Below are 18,195 nucleotides of genomic sequence, written 5' to 3'. Positions count from 1 at the left end.
TGTGTGAAAATTGTAGAGCCATTTGTATTAATTTATCATCACGAATATAATTTGCTGACGTGCATAATTTCTTCATAAGTTTTAATCCAGCAATATTATACGATGAAATTACATAATAGATAATATACCTCGGAGCTGGGATAAAAATCTGGATAAAACAGTAAATAATATTATCCGATAAAACTTTTATAACGGCATCATCGTTTCATACACAATTTCCGCAACAACGTTACAGCATCATATCCCGGCTATTTACTGCAAATAAAATAGAGTCTAGGAAAAAACGAAGAGACGTCGGGGCGTCTAAATTAACGTTAATATAACGTCAACGTAACATAAAACCCATATATAACACAATATCGAAATTTATAGATCGTAAGGCGCGATACACTTATTGCTGCGTAATAAAGATTGATTAAAATTACCTTTGAGATTTTTTAAAATATAACAATTCATTGTCTCTAAAGGATATTAAAATATTAACATGACAATTTATGTTTTAGAGATACTACGTTTCTTTCGTTTTAAATTAAACTTTTCGCAATTTAATATTTTTGCTCAGACACGTCTGAATTTGTTTTAATATTTTAAAAAGTAATATCTTTTCTTTAGATTAAATCTACTAATTAAATTATAGTATTATTGTTATCTGAAATACTAACTGTGATAGCAATGTTCCAGACAAAAGCATAATGTAAAATATGAAATCGCAAAAGAGAATTATTTTACGATCATTGTTCTAAAAAAATAATTCGGCATATATGTCTGGATTAAGCAAGATTTATTAAATCTTTTATTTAAAAGCGTGGTTTATTTAAATTATTTATTTAAAAGGATATTTAAAAGGGAGGTGGGGTGGATAATACTAAATTTTCAATTTTATTCAAAATTTTACTAAGATCTTTTGTTGGGATTAAATTCAGTTTTGTATAGCTGTCTACAATTAGATACATTTGAATGTATTTAATCATACAAAAAATATTGATCTCTTTATAAATCAATACTTTTATCCGTCACCAAGACAAATACAAGCTTTCAGACGTAATAAACCGCGCATAAAAAGAAAATTCATATTCAATTCCAATCAAATTAATCCCAGCCACGGAGGTTCATGGAGAATTCTAGAAATATTCAAAATTATTCTCTGGTCAGGGAAAAAAGAATGGAAGGACTCACGTTATGAAAATAACAATCTCATCAGATTTCCACGCGCATCGCCGGTATTTACCATTAATTAGTACTTTTACAAGCGGACGAACAGAGCGAAACAGGCGCGCGCGTACTCCGCGTCTTTGAGCTCCGCGTGAATATTCATCCCCTTTCCCGAATGCATAGAATTTCAAACGAAGTCCACGCAACCGGCCAGTACGACGAACGTATGATCGCACGAGAAACGATTATGCTTCCATCTTCTTGCGTCCAATATAAAACGGACACCGTACTTTGCTTCTCGACTCGGACTCGCGTTAGCGTAATGGACGAAGAGATTTTCGCGTGACCGAGTCGATCGGATTTGCCATTGGCATTCATAGAGACCGTTCGATCGTAGAAACTTCTTGGAAATACCTTGGCAAGATATCTTAATCGACGACGACAATGCTGATTTGTATTATATTACTTCCATATCGGTCAGGCCAAATTACTGCACTGCGGGTTTTTATGCATTTATGGGTAATTTGAAGGTTGAAAAACGCACAGATTACACGTAATAAATAAATCTATGAAATATTTAAAACGTGGTGTTTCTTATAATTAGACTGCGAATATGTATGCAAATTCATATTTTTATGAATATAATTTAAAAAATGGTACCGAGATAGAAAACTGTTTCACCTATGAGAAATATTATAGGGACTTTATCATACTATACTTTTATTTTATTACTATGCTTTCTACGTATACTATACTTCTATTATTATACTGTACTTTTTATTACTATTACACTTTATCCTGGATATTTTATACATTTTTATCGATTATTTACATTGTGTACATTTTTCACAATTTAAATTTCTTATAAATATGTCGAATGGCCAGTCCAGTTATGATATGTAAGTAGGTAAAACAAATCTCTAGATCTAGGTACGATTTTTTAAATTATATTCATAAAAATGTTCATTTGTATAAATGTCACCATCCTGGTCATTACCCTCGAATTTCAACACGCTAATGTCTTCGTTACGGCCTTAGATTACGGAGAAACTAGGTCAGCCGAGGGTCTAAAAGCTTCGAAAATATCGATCACAGGCTTGAATAACTTTTGATATCATTGTTGTCGATGTCGTTGCTCGATATTGGTGAAACATCGTCGCAAAGGGGGTAGATAACTGCCGAAGGAAAAAGGTTTAGGGATTATCTGAAGATGAGGTGAATGGTTCGAGGGGTTATTATAGGCTCTTAGGGTACGTGATGACATGGTGATTATCGCTGTTTGGATAATGAGAATAACATGTAAGAAGTATCTAGCTGTGTAAAATGAAGGTGAAGGATCGTTTGGTGATAATTCAACATCATAGAAGATCACTAAATTTTAGTAATCATTTTACTATGAAACAGAAGAATTTTAATATAACAATTTAAAATGGAAACAGTCTATTAGGTTCAAAGATAGTCTTTATTGATAGTAAATTGAAGAAATGTTATCAAAGCTAAAGATGTAATTATTAAGACAAACAATATTTTAATATTGTGAACAATACCCTAGCTCTAAAGCCAAAGGTAATTTTGCTAATATGCACACATGTAACCTTCACGCTCCGAAAACAAACCTGCCCCCAGGTCTCTGTCAACAATACAACAATTCCTAGCAAGGACACAGTCAGATACCTGGGCATGACCTTGGACAGGAGATTAACCTGGAAAAACCACATCACAGACAAAACAAAGCAACTAAAGGACAAACTCAAAAAATTCTATTGGCTCACTGGCCGACGATCCAAACTAAACACACAGAATAAAATTACCCTCTATAAGACCGTAATAAAACCTGTCTGGACCTACGAAATCCAATTATGAGGAACAGCAAGTAATTTCAACATTGAAATACTTCAACGCCTCCAATCGAAAACGCTAAGATCTATTACAAATGCACCCTGGTATGTCACCAACGAACTAATACATCGCGACCTCAAGATACCCACGGTCAAAGAGGAACTAGCAAAATATAGCGACAGATATAGCAAAAGAGTCAACAAACATCGAAACCCCCTAATTACTGGATTACTTGATACGCCGGACCAGATCCGCAGGCTGAAGAGACACTACCCGTTAGACCTAAACACTAGATTTAATTAGATATTTATATTAAGTAATATTTACTTATTTATAACGCTTACTTATAAATTACACTTATCTATAATAAGTATTAACTTATTATAAATAATTAGCCACTGCGCCACGCCAGAAAAAATTACTGAAAATTCTCAATGCGAGAATTGATTGTAAATTTTAATAAATAAAAAAAAATATGCTATCAATTTAGCAATATATTCAATTTTAAAACTGCTTGCCTGTAGAAAATAGGAAATTCTTATCGTATTCTTTCTGTATATTCTTCAATTATAATAGCGTCGAACAGTATTTAAATAATTTGCTAAATAAAAATGGTAATTCAAAAAGGCTCGTATAACGCGCATATGTATTCATAAAAATGTATCGTAAATCTTCGAATACTTTCGTGATTCACTGTATATTTATACTACTACTACACACACACACACATTCACCCTTAAAAAAAACCACCTAAAGGAGAAACTATATCCAAAACATTTTAATCACTATGTCCACCAAACGAATCGTAGATTGCTACCACACGATGATACCACAATCAGTATATTCAGAGAGTTTCGGCCCAACTACTGAGTCGTGTTAAATCAGAGTTCCCATTTGCTTTGTGCTAAAGAGGTTTGCTTACCGCGTTGGTAGCCCGCTGCCACTATGTGTCCAATATCGCAATAATGTTTGCCACGTCTGCTCGTGTACGTCCCTGTGGTACGTCTACCTACACACATACGTACGATCCTGTATGCCACGTGACAAGTGGCACGTGTGTAAAACCACACACGGCGAAGCCATTGATGCGCGGAGGCGGCGAAAGACGATAACATCGGTGTCGCGTGTATCCAGGCTCGATCTTAATATCCGCCACCGTGCAGCTACCTTAATTGGTATATTCTAGAGCTGTCAACGTGCTTGAATTATGACCATTTAATGTTTCTACATCGTGCACATCGTCGATTTTCAAGCAATGCAAATAACCAGACACCATTTTGTCTTCTTTCTTTCCATCTCTGTTATCACGCGCCTCTTTATCTCTCACTTTGCTCGTCACTCGTTAGACACCACTCAGCTTTTTACCCGGTGGTACTTATCTGTCAATCTATCTGCGTTATCCTCTTCAAACTCCCAAACCCCTCGTTTCACCTTATTTTCCTCGATTTTCTCCCTTTCCGTCTATCTGTCTCCTTTCCTGTGGTTGCACCGCGTTTGCTCCTATCGTAGTCAATTTCAGCCGATAGACGCACACGACAGCTTCAACGTTTATACTGAGCTGCCGTGCATACCCTTAATATCCGCCAGAGCCTGTAATTAAGCCTCCATTCCCCATTAGGCTCGGTTCCTTGGCCACGGTTCCCCGGTTGGAAATCTCTTCGATCCTTTTTTTTCCATGGATCCGGAAAGACCGGGTATCCTTCCTACGATCAGCGGGAATTATCTTCTTGCTCTAGCGTTCCGCGTTCGCTTCTTTTGCCAAGTTTTTGCTGCTCTTCACTTGGCCTGTATAATCGTTCGTCTACTATGCAACGTTGTTCGACGGAACGAAGACGAAGGCGGACGTTAGTTAGTTGCATGCGAATTCTGTGAACGATGAGGAATTTTATATCGTGTTATAACGTATAGATAAACTCACGTTGGTTAATTAAAAGTTATTTTATGATGAGTAATTTATTTCGTGCGTGCTAATTGATTATAATTAACTCAAGATTATTCTGAATAATGGATTTTATACATAAGAGTTGGTCGAATTATTACAGTACAATGATGTGAGAAATTTGGCAAAATTTTTAGGAAATACGTCTAGGACGATCTCTTATAATTTTTCTTCCCTTGTTTTCAAATATGTTTCTTGTTTTACGTGATACAGAATACAACATAGTGTGCAATAGAATGAAAAGAATACGAGCTCCTAATATTATACCAGAATTATTAAACCAATGAATTTTCAAAAAAGGTATGTGTTATGAAAGGAAAAGATTCTTTATATCTAAAAAAATACATATAAAAAATATAAAAAAAATTACAGAAAATATAGACGTATCTTGCTCGTTGATAGAAAAATACAAACTTCTTTATTTATATTTTAAGTTTCCATTTCCTTATTGTAGAATTCTATTCCTACCATAAATTCTATTTCTTCGCCATCATACACTAATACATCAAAGGCACCCAATCTACGAAAAGCCTGCAATTTACCGTAGCAACAGAACTCTAACGAGAGGGCGTTAAGTAAATCCTCAAACGAATCAGAAGCAAAACGAAAACAATTTTTCGATTCGCCTTGTGGAAATTGACTCGATGGAAAGTTGATAGATCCCAGAAACGACCCGCACAAACGTAGAACGGACTTGATTCGGTGTCCGGCAAGGAGATAGCCGCGACGGCTCGCGACGGAGCTGTAAGAGTGGGCGGAAGCTCGCATCGGTCGTCCACCATCGCGGTCCTTTGCCGGCTCGAAATTGGATATTGAAAGTCCGCGAAGTATTGCAATCAACCTCCGATTAATTGCGTCCTTTGATTTACACGCGCCTCTCGGTAGAGAGGGAATTTTATATAAAAGTTGATCTGGACGATTCCGCCCGCGCTTGCTGGTTGGGGTATGCAGACGAGGAAAATAAAAAGAGAATAGAAAAAAGATGGAAGCTTTTCAACTTTTTTGCAACTTTTCTCCGCGTTTTGCTCAAAGGCAGCCGTCTTTCAGGAAAGTAAAAAAAGAAATGGGCAGGAAGGGTGTATCTGATGAGCGACTTTCGACGCGGAATATCTTCTTGAATTTTCGCGGACAAGTTGTTCGACAGGGGAGAGAAGAAATGAAAAAAATCGTCGAAGAAATCAGAGTCTTTTTTCATTCGGTTCTCGGACGTGGAATTTTATCGCGGTACCCTGTCTCTCTCCCTGGACGATAGTTACGATATCTCTTCGCGGAAGATTCGCAATTAAAAAGTCGGCAGAGTGACGGCGGTGGCAACCCTCCCACGGGGGGTGACGGTTCATCGAAGTTTCGCCTTATATTGACACGAAACGAGGCGAGATTATGCTCCCGCTCGGATGGAGTCGCTGAAAGACGACGGTTCGACGATTCCTCGATAATTCCTCCTCTCGTTTAACGGATTCTCCGGGGGGAATGTTCCCGGATGTGTACGAGTTACTTGTTTTTTAAGAGGAGTGGAATGCCGCGATATCGAGCAACTTTCCGTTCGATGGCTCGACAGCGGAATGTAAGTTTCTTTCGTAGAGTTACGGTACGCTTTGCGATAGTTTTCTATGGAATATTCAAAGGTTAATTTAGGAATATGGAAAAACAATAGGGTCTCAGTTTACTCGAATATTTCTTTCATATAATTATTAAATAAAAGAATTGAATAAATCCTGTTGCTAATTAAAGTATATTTGTGCAAGTAAGTTGGGACAAGAATTGATCTTTTGATATTTTTTGGTTGAAGATTATTTCAAATGATCGTTTCTTACCGACACGCGCTTCTCGAAACGAGTCAGTCATTTAATTAATCTGAAAATTAGTCTTTACAGAAAAGAATATCTTTTCATGCTTTCAAATTTGTATTCCTTCTATAGAGTCTCATACAATATACAAATTGCAAAAGATCCTGCAATTTTTCTCACTTGAAATCCCTTTCAATTCGAGAGATCGAATTCGTTGGGAACAGAGCTTAAAAGCAAGTAAAGGTACTCTTTAAATATTTAATACCGTAGAACACATTGGCGTTTCAAAAAGACGAACCGGGTGTTAAATTCCTCGTGGAGAATAGCGCTCGACTTCTCGTCCGATTCTCTCCTGTTCAAAATTCAATATTCCGGAAAACACGTCGCCGATATTATGATATTTCTAAGCTCATAATACCGTAACACCGCAGCATGACGGGAGCACTCGGTAGGAAAGGGTCGATGTCGGAGAGAAAAAAGAGGTTCGAACGAGACAGAGGTCGAGGGCCAGGAAATGGTCCCATATTGGAAGACCTCTAATACAAAGTCACTTCCTCCTCGCCATAGCTGCTGCAAACATGCTGAATATAATTTAATATCTACATAGCCGTTATCATAACGGGTGACTCGGTACGTATCGATTCAATTTGCTGCTACTTGTTTCTTTGCATTCTCTAATATATCTTTTTTCGAGCGAATAGAAAATAGAAACAGGGAATTTGAAATATCATATAATAAACACAATTTATAGAGCTATACAGTAATATCCTATTTATGAATCTATCGAAGATGGAATTCTATTTTATACGTATAGAAAAATTTGTTTATGCTTCGCGCGAAGATATAAAAATATAAAAATACGGGAACTGTGTAATTAGATGAAAAATACAAATATTACGATACTTTCGTGATTACTTCTCTCGAGGATACTCCTCGAAAATTGATATAAGTTCGTACAACAAATTTCAATGAAGCCAATAACGAGCTACTTTCGCCCACAGGAAATTGCAACGAAAGAGGCTTTTAGCCATCGTGCCAGGATATAAAAGTATAAAAATTGTATTAATATGATTGAAAATACAAATACTCGAATTTCTATTCGATTTGTGATTAGTCTCTCTTCAAAGACACTCTTGGAAAACCAAAATAAATCTGAACAGCGAATCCCGGTGAAGCCGGTAACGAGCTTCTACATCTTCCAGCGGAAAATCCACCATAAAATTCAATCGAAGAAATACACCATGGTGGTAGTTCCATTACTGGTCTAAATAGACGCTACGTAGGTAATTACCCCGTTAAATCGGTCGAGCCGAAGAAGAAGTAAAAGGAAGGAGGGGGCGTTGAAGAGTCTCGACACGTCTTTCATCCTTCGAACCAGTTAAATTGAATTTACACGACGTCGTATACAGAAGAGGGCAAGAAAGGCAATGGCTATTTCACCTGAGGGATGCCTTTAAACCGAAACGTGCCGCGATAATGTAACACGGGAGCCGGATAATAGAACTTATGATATATCATGGCGGCGGCATGGATCGGATGATCCCGCATTCACCCCATCGTCCTCTACTAGCGTAGTAATATCTTCGTACCAAGAGGCTTTTACTTGACAATGACGTCCCGGCAAATTAAAATGTATATGCAGCGAAACAATGGCTTCTCCGTGCTTTCATTTCTTTTCTTTCTTCTCGTTACTGTATGTAAACTGCACATGTTTATACATTTATGAAGAATTTCAAAACGTGCAAATGTACATAATATGCATAAATACGTAAAATATCTGAAACAAAGCGCTCGCTATAATGTTTAGAACGCGGAGCTAAGTTTAAATAAAATACGAAATTGTCACGCTCTATGATTTTCCAAATGAGTGTTCTTTCTAGCTTCTTTATTGCAAACAGATATTAACGCGTTAAAAGAAGTTTTGGGAGTGAAAGAAGTAAAATACTATGAAGACCGTACTGCACTAGTTATAGTTCTTATTTGTTTATCTCATAGACATCCTTCAACGTGTCCTACACTATCCTAATGCCTAAGGATGTTGAAAAGGCCTTAATGATAAATCCACTGATAATTCCCAAACAAAGTGCACTTTTTCTTCCTCTCCTTTCCCTTTTCCTGTTTCATAAGGAAGAGAGGAAGAATTTTAAGAACAATCGTTATTGTTTTGTCACTAAATATAGTTCCTTGTATCCTATATCATATACAAACAATCCAATATCCTCAGAAAATAAATAATAAAGAGTAATAATGCGGAAAGGTAATAAGAAACACGTATAAAACTTAATAATTGTCCCTTTCGTTGTTCCATTCTCGCGTTTTAAGCCGGCGAACGTGATGTGTAATAAGAAAATGCGACACGCAGGAGAAACGCGGCGATTATAGGTGAATTAACCATTCGAATCTACGGGAACGAATACGCGTACAAATCGTAACAGCCGCAGAGTTAAGCTCCATTCATCCGTCGTTGAACGCCGCAACTCCTGGCTCCGCCTCTACCGTGGCTACGTGAGATCCGGCGTCACCGCAGGGCTTAAACGGCTTTAAGGATTTCTCTGAAGGCGTGAAACGTGCCCCCCGTCGCCCTATGAACCCGCGATTCTCTCTTTTTATATGCAATGAAAATTCCTCCCGCCGTTCTGCTAACTTCAACCGTCGCTTGATAATAAAATTTGTCCGTGAAAATAAATAGCTGGTGGCCACGAAGAGAAGATGTGACGCGAACTTTGACGATAACCGGGTCCAGACGATTGTATCGTTTTTATTTTTCGTTTTGAAGCTTCTATCGTTCGACCTGTTAACCGTACAGAATGATTTGACTCGTGAAAGATGAATTTTGTCGGAACGTTTAGCCTGTTAACTGCGAAGTTTAGTTTCAAAAATCCCTTACGAGGAGCGCAGGTAAAATCAAGCAATGGAAAGTATACACATCGACCGCAGAGTAAATGCTTCTATTACAAATTTTACGAAAAACGTAACACAAAACGAGGAAGGACTACATTTTTATTCGATAAAAAATTAACAATCGATTGTTGAAAAAAGATATTGTAATTAAAAACTTAAAAATTGTCAAAAAATAATAAAATAAAGTACACGAAACGATTCGAGAAATAGCCGATACACGCAGTAAAGGACACAAAATAATTCATATATTTGTACAAATGTGACATCCATGTCAATGTATTTGCTCTTCTTTTTATTGGTTTTTATTAATCTTTCATATTGTAGCTATAGAAATTCTTTATTAACACGTTTACTGTATTAGTTATATCTACTCAATTCTTAATTATTAATCGCGCGCGAACTCTTACTTCCACGGTTTTATTTCGTTTTATATTTTACTCCTTTTCCTTCTGCCAGTTTATAAAAGAATGTGAGATAAGACTGTTAAAAGAATGCGAGAGTTCCGAGTTATGAAGTAATGTAGCGCGTCTGGCTACAAACGATCCGTTTTCACTTGCTTCTCTACTTCAGTCTCCCCTTCTTCTTGCATAACCGTGAGAGTTCAGATACTTTTGTAATGAGGGAAAGAGATGGTAAAGAAGAATTTTCTCCTGTTTCATTCTACTACATCTCCTTCTCCCCATTCCAAAAACCAACTTATACTTGACTATTATAGTGCGAATATTATTATACAAGATACGACCAAAAGTTATTTAGTATTTTATATAATTTCTTGTACAGAAATAAATCAAAGCTATGAAATAAAATTTATTTCCTCAAATACTCAATCTATGTTTTCACCAACTTTTTTCCAAGTTTCGTCTCACATAAGAAAATTACACGAATATTCTGATCATTGCTCCGAATATTTATTATAAATCTTCCTAACATTGATACACGTGATCTATAGCAGCATTCTCCCTCTCTAATCTCCTCTTGAAAGTAATTAACAATAGAGAAAAGCTTGAATGGACAGTGTTGACCTTCGTCTGCTATATCAAAACATCACACTTTCAGTCCACACTTTATAAATCAAATTATATTTTATACACTATATACCGTTCAATCTGCCGAACACACAACCTCATATATCAGGAAGAAGGGAAAAAAGAAAAGCAAGAGAAAGAAGCAAATCCCAACATGCATCTAAGAAATCTCGAAACTTTCTCCTCGGAAAAATCCAGTCTCCCGAAATCTCCGCGACCAACGAGATCCACGTACAAGTCAAGAGACATTCCCTCTCGAAACTCGAAGCTCCTAAACCCTTAATGCTCCCCGACGCCTGGAATCCATCTAGTATATCTCTCTTCTGGTCCATTCCCTAGCTACTAAACCATTCCTTTGCTGCGTGTAGAAACTCGAATCGGACGAATATAACGCAAGAACGAGATCTCTCGATGACGTCGTGAGGTTGTCACTGGGAACAAGTCACACTTCAAAGGGTGCCAAACGTCGAAACGAAGCAGGAAGCGAGCCACCGCCTTCAGGGGATTCACTCTCTGTCCTCGTCTTCTCGCGCCACATTAACCTTAACGACCTTTTAGCCAGTTCCTTTTTTGAAGGCGGTCCGCGCGTCAGGGAGGGCGGATTTTTTCCTGCCAGTTCCTGAGATTGCCGTGTCGCCAGCTCAGCGCCTCTTAATGTTGCCTTTTTCCTGTCTCGACGCGACATCCACCCAGTGTCTGACGCCTCCCGATTTCCTCATTTTTACACTCCACTTTTGATGTACTATTAGCGCTTTTTCCTGCCACCTAGACAACTATGTAACGTCAGTGTGATATAACTTGGGGTACCGAGTTTTTAGAGCAGTCGAGAGGGATGAGAATTTGGAAATTTAAATATGAGGCTGAAAGTATTTCAGTTATCAATACTTGAAAGAATAGTAGTCTACTTTGTAAGCAGAAAGGTAGAAAAACGCAAGAATGTTAGAAATGTATCTGTAATGTAAATGTAAATGTAAAAGGATTTACATATGCTATCTTCTTGCTATGAATAAAATTATAGGAAGGAGAGCCACACATCTGACTTATCTGGATAATAAAATTGAAAATTTTATTGGAAGAAGTCGGTCAATTTGGCTTCTGAAAAGCTGTGAAAAGATAATTGTTGGAGAGATTGGGAAGTTTCTTGAAATTTTAGTTGGTTTCTGGCGATGTTTATGACGAGTATCGACTTGAGAAATTGTATTTCTGCATAACCATGATTACCAAAAGCAAGTTGAATAAAGATTCCACACTGTATATTTCTATACTCTTCCCGCGCTGCAGCTATTAATTACAAGAAAGCTTTTGATGGGCGGCTAATTATCTTTTAACGACATTCTAGCCATTTATTTCGCGAGGAAACGATGGAAAGAGACTAAATGATAAAACGTAAAAAGTGTTCCCGATTCGGAGGGTTATATCGCTCCGATGACACGATCAAATTATTATGAAAGATAAACAATGAAAAATAAGTGAGATCGACTTAAAATGATTGAAACGTACGTGAATAAAACATCATATTCAATTTATGGTTTCTACGGCAGATTGCCCGATATTTCATGGTATTACCTGCAGATTTCTGTTACACGGGATTAACAAAACTCGCTGTTTACTGACTAAAGTGCACGCCTTTTAAACGGCGCACACGCGCACCACGCTGAATACACACTTTACAATCTTGTTTTTCCTGTTCACCGAGAGAAGTATTAACACCGGATGACGCTGGTCGCCAAGCGTTTCCCCCGGTTAAACCTCCGTGCGCACACAATGCTCTTCGTACGCCACCGAGGCACTTTTGTTTCGCAAAACGAAACGAACATTGTCGTGAGTGATAATAATTATGAACTGCGAGATGCCTGTATTTATTACACGTTAAAATATATTCCACTCTTTACCCTTCCGTGCATTTCATTTTAATTCCATTATATTCTTCGTCTTGTTCAACCTATTACACATTTTATAATAATAATTATTATTGACTATATTTTATAATTAACAATAGTATTGTGGCAACGTCATTTAAAGAATATTTATGTTAAATGACGGGATCGGTTAATTATAATAATCGTATATGTTGTAGCATTTACATATTAATTAATTAGGTTCAAGTATATGAAATTATTCATTACTAAATTATTAAACAAAGACTTATTTCTTGAACTAAAGTACACAACTGAAAACAATAGTGTCATAAGCTTACGCTTAATAAACAAGGAAGATCTTTTTCATTTAACTTGCAGAAAAATCTGATATAATTCTCAAACTTACAAAAGTAGGAAACATGGAAATTCTTAATTCCCCGAGTAAGCTAAAAAGAAAAAAGGCAAAGATGCTTAAAAAATTTGCCAAGAACGTTTACTGTGATTGTTTCTGTAGATCTGAAGGGCGATTTCATCCGTAGTGTTAAAAGTACGTCCGATATTAATGCAAATCGGAAAGGATCTAGTGACACGTACCGGTCGGAACATCCTAAGATAGTTTGCAGTACGTGTAACGTCCGTTCTTACGACGTTTCATGAGCCAGCTGAAAATTTTTCCCGTTTTCGCCTCTAGCTTTGGTCGGAATCTCGTTTGCAAAGAACGCGCGTAGAATATCAAAAGACAGAGACGACTGGAATAGAGTTTACATGGCCTCTTTCCTTCCATGACTTCCTACAAAATATCTTTGCAACAGAATCGACAGTAGCACGATCGAAAATTTTCCAAAATGATGAAATGATTGAATGAATCCATAATGAATGCATCTACGTTAATCGTCGTCTATTATTGCTTCCAGAACAAATGAATAAGAGATAATTAAGACTTGAATGAAATATTATTTTGGTATACACGATGATGAAGGTTGAAAATAATTTCCAAAAGTTTCCATTGCGATATATGTAATATTGTTCAATAGAAGCGCTGCATAAGCATGGAATTGAATGGCGGTAATATCGCAATTGAAGTTCAACGTTGTCACGATTTCGAAGCACGGAATTCGCAAAAACAATTACTCGGCATTATTGAAATTAATAAATGCCCAATGGACAGATAGCAGCCACATCAGCAATATTAATGAACATTAATAATTCGAATGTCCATTGTAATTATTAGTTGCGGAATTTAATAGAACCCTAAAGAAGGTCGAACATTCGTTTTGGATTAACACGGAGTTAATTAAATCAATTACGGTACGGATATTTATTTTCACAATATTAGAAATACGTTATTGCGCTGTTTAAAACTTATTATTGCATAAAATATAAAACAATTTATACCAGCGAATCGCCCAATCAGGATTTCAAACAACTCTTACGACTTTTTCACAAATTTCAATATTTTCTACATATTTCACCCCTTTCGTATCTTCCGCATAATAAAAACAAATGTTCTTCTATGTTATTCCATGCGTAATAAACTTTAAAAACTACTATCGCACAAGAAAAAAGGATGAATTTACTTTCCTAAATCTCTCAATAAAACTCCCAGACGACCTTTAAGCTTCCTTTTTACAACTCTTCCACGTATTCCATATTCCATCGAAACCTACTTAACGAAAACAAATTAAAAATGCAGCAACCGAGCAACTGATGCTTGCATTACTTGCACGCGTGGTCAGAAATATTAAACGGAGAAATAAAAAGCGAATCTTTACGGGGGGGGGGGGAAACACTCGCCTTTTACGTGTGCAAAAATTTTATCAAATAAAGGATCATCCCTTTACAAACAAACGAAAAAAAATAAAAGGGAGAACGCAGACGTGTACAAAAAACAGAAGCGGGAGAAAAAGAGCTCTTCGAACGAGCTGTTGAGCCTGGCCACGGGACTCGGCCAGAAAAAAAGAGAGAGACGGAGAGAGGAGAGTTGGGTTGGCCGAGATTAAAAGTGAAAAATCGCTGCGACTTGGCTGTGCCTTTTAAAGCGGCCAAACAAAGCCGCGACCCTCCGGTTAAAAAGCGGCGGAAACACTATAGAGTCGATGTGTTCCGGTATCTACGCGCGTGGCCCGTTTCCTTGTAAATTATCCGCGTGACCAGGCCCGCCGCGTAAACTCGCGCACGAATAAATTCATTTGTTATGAGAGAACCTCGTGGCCGGACGTTATCGGACGAAACGCGTCGGAATTGCTTAACGAAACGGAATAGCCGTTCGCTTATCCCTCGTTCCAGCCCGTCTCTCGCTCTCCGTAGTTTTGTTTCCTTCCACCCCTTCATGTTTATCCCAACCTTCTCGCTTCACCATTATCGTTGCTCTCGAACCATCCCCGATTTTCGTTTCTTTTTTTTTTAGATTATTTCAGTTTTTATTAGAACGTTTTATTTAAACTACTTATGTTAGCTTCTTTCAAATCGATTTAATTTTCGAATTTGTTGGTTCATTAAATTACTCTTTGAACTTCTTTCACGTTCGCTCAATCGAACGCTCTTTATTGGAATTTCGTCTTTGTTTGTTCTTTTCTGTTTTTTTTTCTTTCTTTTTTCATCAGTTGCTTGTAATCGTACTAAATGATTGTATGGGCTATTAGCAACGTAAAGGAAACATAGACATAAAAGGAATGGAAAAATCATGTGGGATGATAGCTCAGTATGAATTTGAAGTATTTTAAGGAAGTTAATAATTTTTGTATATACTACTTGCTTTATGGTAGTTAAAAAAAAGTACTTGCGCATACCCCTATATTCCCGTGAAGTATTTTTTTAATCCGATTTTATATTTCGTTTTCACAGTACAAATTTTCTGTACACATACAAACCTATTACTAAATTATTATTAATATACTTACATACAGGGTGGTTGGTGACTGGTGGTACAAGCGGAAAAGGGGGTGATTCTACGCGAAAAAAGAAGTCGAAAATGTAGAATAAACATTTTTCAAATTTCTTTTTTAATTTTTTTAAAAATCTACAGTGAGATCCGTTATAACGAGACGCGATAAAGTGCACGCGTACCGAGCGAAAATTCAAAGTCGATTTTCTCGAAAACAAAGCCTCGAACGAAAAATTTTTATTCCATATTTTCGACTTCCTTTTTCGCGTGGAATCACCCCCTTTCCGCTTGTACCACCAGTTACCAACCACCATGTATATATATGTCAATATTAACTTTTTTAACTTGGATAGATTTTTGGCTAAAGAATTTTCTAAAATAAATACGGACTTTAAATGAACAATTTCTTTCAATTCTACCTGTGATGTATATACTTATGATGATACTAAATTTTCGACACGTAGTGTACGTACCGACAACACAACACCTCTCCGTCTCCGTTTCTCCTTGAATCAGCCTGTTTCATTGGTATCGCGACCAAAATCGGTATATAGTATCGCGATTCGACAACAAATTTTAATTATCATACCGCGAGTGAGTTGCCGTTCGAGCGAAATTAATCGCACTAGCCAGCGAACAGGAAATCGATACGCGAGGGTGGCGGAATCGTCGGAAATTCGATTGCGCGAAACGTAGTTCGGAGCAATTAGGTCGCGTTCGACGATGGAATTCACGAAGAGGCCGCCTTCAAAGACCATCGTCAAAGACGTAGCTTGGTCGAAGGCACGTGGGAAAGTCTCGAAGTGCCGGTTACATCGTTGTAAAACAGTAGAGAATGCACGAAAACAGACATGTACTGGTAAACGTGAATAGTGTGTGTAGAATAGAATAGAAATAATTCGAATAATAGAAATATATTCGCTTAAAAATATTTACAAAAAATGTCATATACGTACATATGTACATACAATGACCCCCTCCCCCGCCCCCTCCCTCTCATCCCACCCCTCCCCAAAGTTACACAGCACCCAAAAAATAGACTACCGAAGCGTCCTGTTTTGCGACTAAGTTTTCAGGACAGAAAAGACCAAAGAAAAACAAAATCGCGGCTTAAACCCAAAGATTGTATTAAACACAAAAAATGTAAAGTGCCGACACATAAGTCGTACCGTCGCGTATCGGTACCTTTACCTAACACACATCATTACCAAAATTCATAGTTTATTGTGAATACCCAAATGTATTAAAATGTATCTTGGTGTAATAAATATTATTAAAAAAAAAAAGTACATACAATGACTTATTAATGTTCAGATATCACGGTGTTCCATTATTGGTTTATACGTGTACCTATGTATACATTGTATAGATATGTAATATGTATGTTATGTAACTGTAACCAGAACTATGAATTCGATATTTTACATTTACCAAGTACGTGATATCGTGATAATAACATCAAATTATATAATAAATAAAATTATCGTGATATCGTGATATCATGATAATTTACCTTAAACTTGGGCGTATTAATTTTATCAACAATTGGTCAGTAAACGTGAATACAATCGCGATCCCTTTCAATTTCATCAGCGTTAAAAAAAGGCGCCATGGAATCCCTCACAAAAATCCGCGAGCCTCTCGGAACCTAATGAACAGAAAAAAGTTGGACAACGTTATACGGTCGTTCCCCAATTTGCATCTTTATACTCGTTATTTTGAACATTCCCCCGAGACGTGGTTCCTTTTTTCACCAATTAACAATTAAAACAAATTCGTGCAACCCTTTCACACCGCCTACACCGCCCACAAGGCGGCACAAGCGATAAAACCGAGGGAGAAAGAGGAGCGAGAGCGAGTTTAATTAGTGCCAAGGCCGAGAATCGGTCGAAAACTAATTAAATCCACCATGGGCAAATGAATAACAACGTGCATCAAGGGGAAATCGTGGACTTTCGTGGGAGATCGACGATCGAATTCGCTTGTTATAGATAGGGAGATATCCTTCCGGCTATTCACTATCGTCGCTTCCTGACGAAACGTTCGTGGGTAAATATTATTATTCATGGCCGCGTATCGTATTACGATGAAACGTATTTCTATGGGGTGTACACGGGCGTCACGAAATCCTATCAGCGTATTTACGTCAGCGGATAAGGAAGATTATACACCGTGTCATGAAAGAGATGTTACATTTTTGTTTTATCGTCATTCCATTTCTCGACTGATGTATTACACACCGTGCTGTATTCGTTCGATTTTATCATAATAGAAAGTTATTATCGATATCGATCACCGGGATTATGTTCAACGGTAGTGACACTAAAAAGGAAGACGCCTATGCAAATAAATCGACCACAATCGAGCCATTCAACGATATTATTCGGCAAGAAATTGAACAAATACTACGAGAAAATGTTATGAAAAATGACATTTGAACTGGCACACATTTGTAAAAGAAGTAGAAGTGGCCATTTGATCAATATCGTATTTTACATATGCGCTGACTCTTTTTTTATGACATCCTGTAAAACGCGGCGGTGAAATGGAATGAAACGAATAAAGAAGAAGTAAATGAGAAACCTAAGACAACCGTGGCGAAATAAAATTTCTTGTCTGGCTGGTAATGAGTAAAAAATCAAATCACTGCCGATCTTCTTACTCGGCTGACGTACACGGTTGACGTTTCGCGCGTGATTTGCAAATGCCACGGCCCGGAAAGTTTCATTTCGCGAGACAAGACTCGTGTTTATAGGAGAACGTGTGATAATGCGACGCAGTGAGTATGATGTGTCATGTGACAGACGAA

General features: G+C 37.3%; 1 protein-coding gene across 2 annotated transcripts in view; it reads right to left on the bottom strand.

The window, feature by feature from the left end:
• Positions 1–3,661: 3,661 nt before the first annotated feature.
• LOC126863744 (delta-1-pyrroline-5-carboxylate dehydrogenase, mitochondrial) overlaps positions 3,662–18,195 on the bottom strand; it is a 59,148-nt gene continuing 44,614 nt past the window's right edge. Inside the window, exon 8 of one of the 2 annotated variants that reach the window (XM_050614211.1) lies at positions 3,662–4,857. The gene's annotated coding sequence lies outside the window, so the exon portion shown is untranslated. Of the gene's footprint in view, positions 4,858–16,663; positions 17,035–18,195 lie in introns of those variants that run through there. The other variant, XM_050614213.1, reaches the window with a different exon arrangement.

Source organism: Bombus huntii, chromosome 3 (genome assembly GCF_024542735.1).
Source record: "Bombus huntii isolate Logan2020A chromosome 3, iyBomHunt1.1, whole genome shotgun sequence".
Lineage (NCBI taxonomy): Eukaryota > Metazoa > Arthropoda > Insecta > Hymenoptera > Apidae > Bombus > Bombus huntii.
This window is presented reverse-complemented; position numbering and strand designations above follow the sequence as displayed.